We start from the raw sequence: 4,352 nt of genomic DNA on the forward strand, positions 1-4,352 counted from the left end.
TTCTCTCCACCCTGTCATCTTCCCCCTCCTCTCTCCCCTCCTCCCCCCCCCCCCTTCTCTCCTCCCTGTCATCTCCCCCCCCCCCCCCCCCCCCCCTCCTCCCTCCTCTCTCCACTCCTCCCTCCTCTCCCCCCCCCTTCTCCCCTCCCTGTCATCTTCCCCTCCTCCCCCCCCCCCCCCCCCCCCCTCCCTCCTCTCTCCCCTCCCTCCTCTCTCCCCCCCCTCCTCCCCCCTCTCTCCCCCATCAGGATATATGAGCAGCTGCCAGAGGTGCAGAGGAGGAGAGAGGAGGAGAAGAGGAGAGAGGAGTACCGCTCTTACAGGCTCAACGCTCAGCTCTACAACAAGGTAGTAGGCTGTTCAAACCCACAACTCTACTCTCTACTACATGGGCCCTGGTCTAAAGTAGTGCACTATATAGGGAATAGGGTGCCATTCTCTGGTCTAATGTAGTGCACTATATAGGGAATAGGGTGCCATTCTCTGGTCTAAAGTAGTGCACTATATAGGGAATAGGGTGCCATTCTCTGGTCTAAAGTAGTGCACTATATAGGGAATAGGGTGCCATTCTCTGGTCTAAAGTAGTGCACTATATAGGGAATAGGGTGCCATTCTCTGGTCTAAAGTAGTGCACTATATAGGGAATAGGGTGCCATTCTCTGGTCTAAAGTAGTGCACTATATAGGGAATAGGGTGTCATTTGGGACGCAACCGTTGTGTTAGTGATAATAGAAAAGAATGGCCGCAGTAGAATTAGTATATAATGGCCGCAGGAGCATTAGTATATAATGGCCGCAGGAGCATTAGTATATAATGGCCGCAGGAGCATTAGTATATAATGGCCGCAGGAGCATTAGTATATAATGGCCGCAGGAGCATTAGTATATAATGGCCGCAGGAGCATTAGTATATAATGGCCGCAGGAGCATTAGTATATAATGGCCGCAGGAGCATTAGTATATAATGGCCGCAGGAGCATTAGTATATAATGGCCGCAGGAGCATTAGTATATAATGGCCGCAGGAGCATTAGTATATAATGGCCGCAGGAGCATTAGTATATAATGGCCGCAGGAGCATTAGTATATAATGGCCGCAGTAGAATTAGTATATAATGGCCGCAGGAGCATTAGTATATAATGGCCGCAGTAGAATTAGTATATAATGGCCGCAGGAGCATTAGTATATAATGGCCGCAGGAGCATTAGTATATAATGGCCGCAGGAGCATTAGTATATAATGGCCGCAGGAGCATTAGTATATAATGGCCGCAGGAGCATTAGTATGTAATGGCCGCAGGAGCATTAGTATATAATGGCCGCAGGAGCATTAGTATATAATGGCCGCAGTAGAATTAGTATATAATGGCCGCAGGAGCATTAGTATATAATGGCCGCAGGAGCATTAGTATATAATGGCCGCAGGAGCATTAGTATATAATGGCCGCAGGAGCATTAGTATATAATGGCCGCAGGAGCATTAGTATATAATGGCCGCAGGAGCATTAGTATATAATGGCCGCAGGAGCATTAGTATATAATGGCCGCAGGAGCATTAGTATATAATGGCCGCAGGAGCATTAGTATATAATGGCCGCAGGAGCATTAGTATATAATGGCCGCAGTAGAATTAGTATATAATGGCCGCAGGAGCATTAGTATATAATGGCCGCAGTAGAATTAGTATATAATGGCCGCAGGAGCATTAGTATATAATGGCCGCAGGAGCATTAGTATATAATGGCCGCAGGAGCATTAGTATATAATGGCCGCAGGAGCATTAGTATATAATGGCCGCAGGAGCATTAGTATATAATGGCCGCAGGAGCATTAGTATATAATGGCCGCAGGAGCATTAGTATATAATGGCCGCAGGAGCATTAGTATATAATGGCCGCAGGAGCATTAGTATATAATGGCCGCAGGAGCATTAGTATATAATGGCCGCAGGAGCATTAGTATATAATGGCCGCAGGAGCATTAGTATATAATGGCTGCAGGAGCATTAGTATATAATGGCCGCAGGAGCATTAGTATATAATGGCCGCAGGAGCATTAGTATATAATGGCTGCAGGAGCATTAGTATATAATGGCCGCAGGAGCATTAGTATATAATGGCTGCAGGAGCATTAGTATATAATGGCTGCAGGAGCATTAGTATATAATGGCTGCAGGAGCATTAGTATATAATGGCTGCAGGAGCATTAGTATATAATGGCCGCAGGAGCATTAGTATATAATGGCTGCAGGAGCATTAGTATATAATGGCTGCAGGAGCATTAGTATATAATGGCTGCAGGAGCATTAGTATATAATGGCCGCAGGAGCATTAGTATATAATGGCCGCAGGAGCATTAGTATATTGTTTGTATAGAATTGAATATTATGTACATATTATGTATACATAACTAGTATAGAATGAATTTTAACATTCTTTAGGAGTTTCCTCAGGGTGAATGAATCAACCATAGGGAATGAATCAACCATAGTAAAGGAATCAACCATAGTGATTGAATCAACTGTAGTAAAGGAATCAACCATAGTGAATGAATCAACCATAGTTATTGAAAAAAATAAAAATGTATGCACTCACTAAACTGTAAGTCGCTCTGGATAAGAGCGTCTGCTAAATGACTAAAATGTAAATGTTATTGAATCAATTGTAGTAAAGGAATCAACCAGAGTGAATGAATCAACCGTAGTGAATGAATCAACCATAGTGATTGAATCCTTTGTGTTGCAGAGAATCACCAACAGAGTCCTGGGCAGACAAACACCCTGGCAGTGATCACCACACCTAGGAGGCCTTTTACACTTTAATCAATGTACGTGTGCTGTGAATAAAAGACAATGTAGTCACATTTTTTTATGTTTTATTCTGATCTACTGCAAGCTTAAATTTGTTCACCTTTAACACATTATGAAGTGAAAATTAAACCGTTATTTGTCTGTTTCTGAAGAGACAAGGTCAGCATTGATGTGGCTTTAGTCCTACCAGTTGAATGTGTATTTAAATACTTTTTTTGATACGTTTTTATGACAAAAACATAAATAAACATGCTTCATAGCTGTCATCTGTTTGTCCCAATGTTGTGTTGGACTGGAGCAGTTCTCATCATTCCGAGAACCTATAAACCATAGAAGGAATATCTACAGGCTACACATCTCCAACAGTCGCTACAGCTCTGTTAGCAGCAGGTCACTACAGCTCTGTTAGCAGCAGTCGCTACAGCTCTGTTAGCAGCAGTCGCTACAGCTCTGTTAGCAGCAGTCGCTACAGCTCTGTTAGCAGCAGTCGCTACAGCTCTGTTAGCAGCAGTCACTACAGCTCTGTTAGCAGCAGCAGTCGCTACAGCTCTGTTAGCAGCAGGTCGCTACAGCTCTGTTAGCAGCAGTCGCTACAGCTCTGTTAGCAGCAGTCGCTACAGCTCTGTTAGCAGCAGTCGCTACAGCTCTGTTAGCAGCAGTCACTACAGCTCTGTTAGCAGCAGGTCACTACAGCTCTGTTAGCAGCAGCAGTCGCTACAGCTCTGTTAGCAGCAGTCGCTACAGCTCTGTTAGCAGCAGGTCACTACAGCTCTGTTAGCAGCAGCAGGTCACTACAGCTCTGTTAGCAGCAGCAGGTCACTACAGCTCTGTTAGCAGCAGGTCACTACAGCTCTGTTAGCAGCAGCAGGTCACTACAGCTCTGTTAGCAGCAGGTCACTACAGCTCTGTTAGCAGCAGCAGTCACTACAGCTCTGTTAGCAGCAGCAGTCGCTACAGCTCTGTTAGCAGCAGGTCACTACAGCTCTGTTAGCAGCAGTCGCTACAGCTCTGTTAGCAGCAGTCGCTACAGCTCTGTTAGCAGCAGTCGCTACAGCTCTGTTAGCAGCAGTCGCTACAGCTCTGTTAGCAGCAGTCGCTACAGCTCTGTTAGCAGCAGCAGTCACTACAGCTCTGTTAGCAGCAGTCGCTACAGCTCTGTTAGCAGCAGCAGTCACTACAGCTCTGTTAGCAGCAGCAGGTCACTACAGCTCTGTTAGCAGCAGCAGTCGCTACAGCTCTGTTAGCAGCAGGTCACTACAGCTCTGTTAGCAGCAGCAGGTCACTACAGCTCTGTTAGCAGCAGCAGGTCACTACAGCTCTGTTAGCAGCAGGTCACTACAGCTCTGTTAGCAGCAGCAGGTCACTACAGCTCTGTTAGCAGCAGCAGGTCACTACAGCTCTGTTAGCAGCAGCAGTCACTACAGCTCTGTTAGCAGCAGCAGTCGCTACAGCTCTGTTAGCAGCAGGTCACTACAGCTCTGTTAGCAGCAGTCGCTACAGCTCTGTTAGCAGCAGTCGCTACAGCTCTGTTAGCAGCAGTCACTA

At 46.1% G+C, this 4,352-nt stretch overlaps 1 long non-coding RNA gene across 1 annotated transcript; it reads left to right on the forward strand.

Moving 5' to 3' along the window:
- The first annotated feature begins 248 nt into the window (after window positions 1–248).
- On the forward strand, window positions 249–3,073 carry LOC311117009. The gene is made up of 2 exons (XR_014611542.1): window positions 249–348; window positions 2,743–3,073. It is a non-coding gene; the product is annotated as an uncharacterized lncRNA (long non-coding RNA).
- The last annotated feature ends 1,279 nt before the right edge of the window (window positions 3,074–4,352 follow it).

The sequence above is a fragment of the Coregonus lavaretus genome (assembly GCF_964263955.1).
Source record: "Coregonus lavaretus genome assembly, contig: HAP1_SCAFFOLD_9499, whole genome shotgun sequence".
NCBI lineage: Eukaryota > Metazoa > Chordata > Actinopteri > Salmoniformes > Salmonidae > Coregonus > Coregonus lavaretus.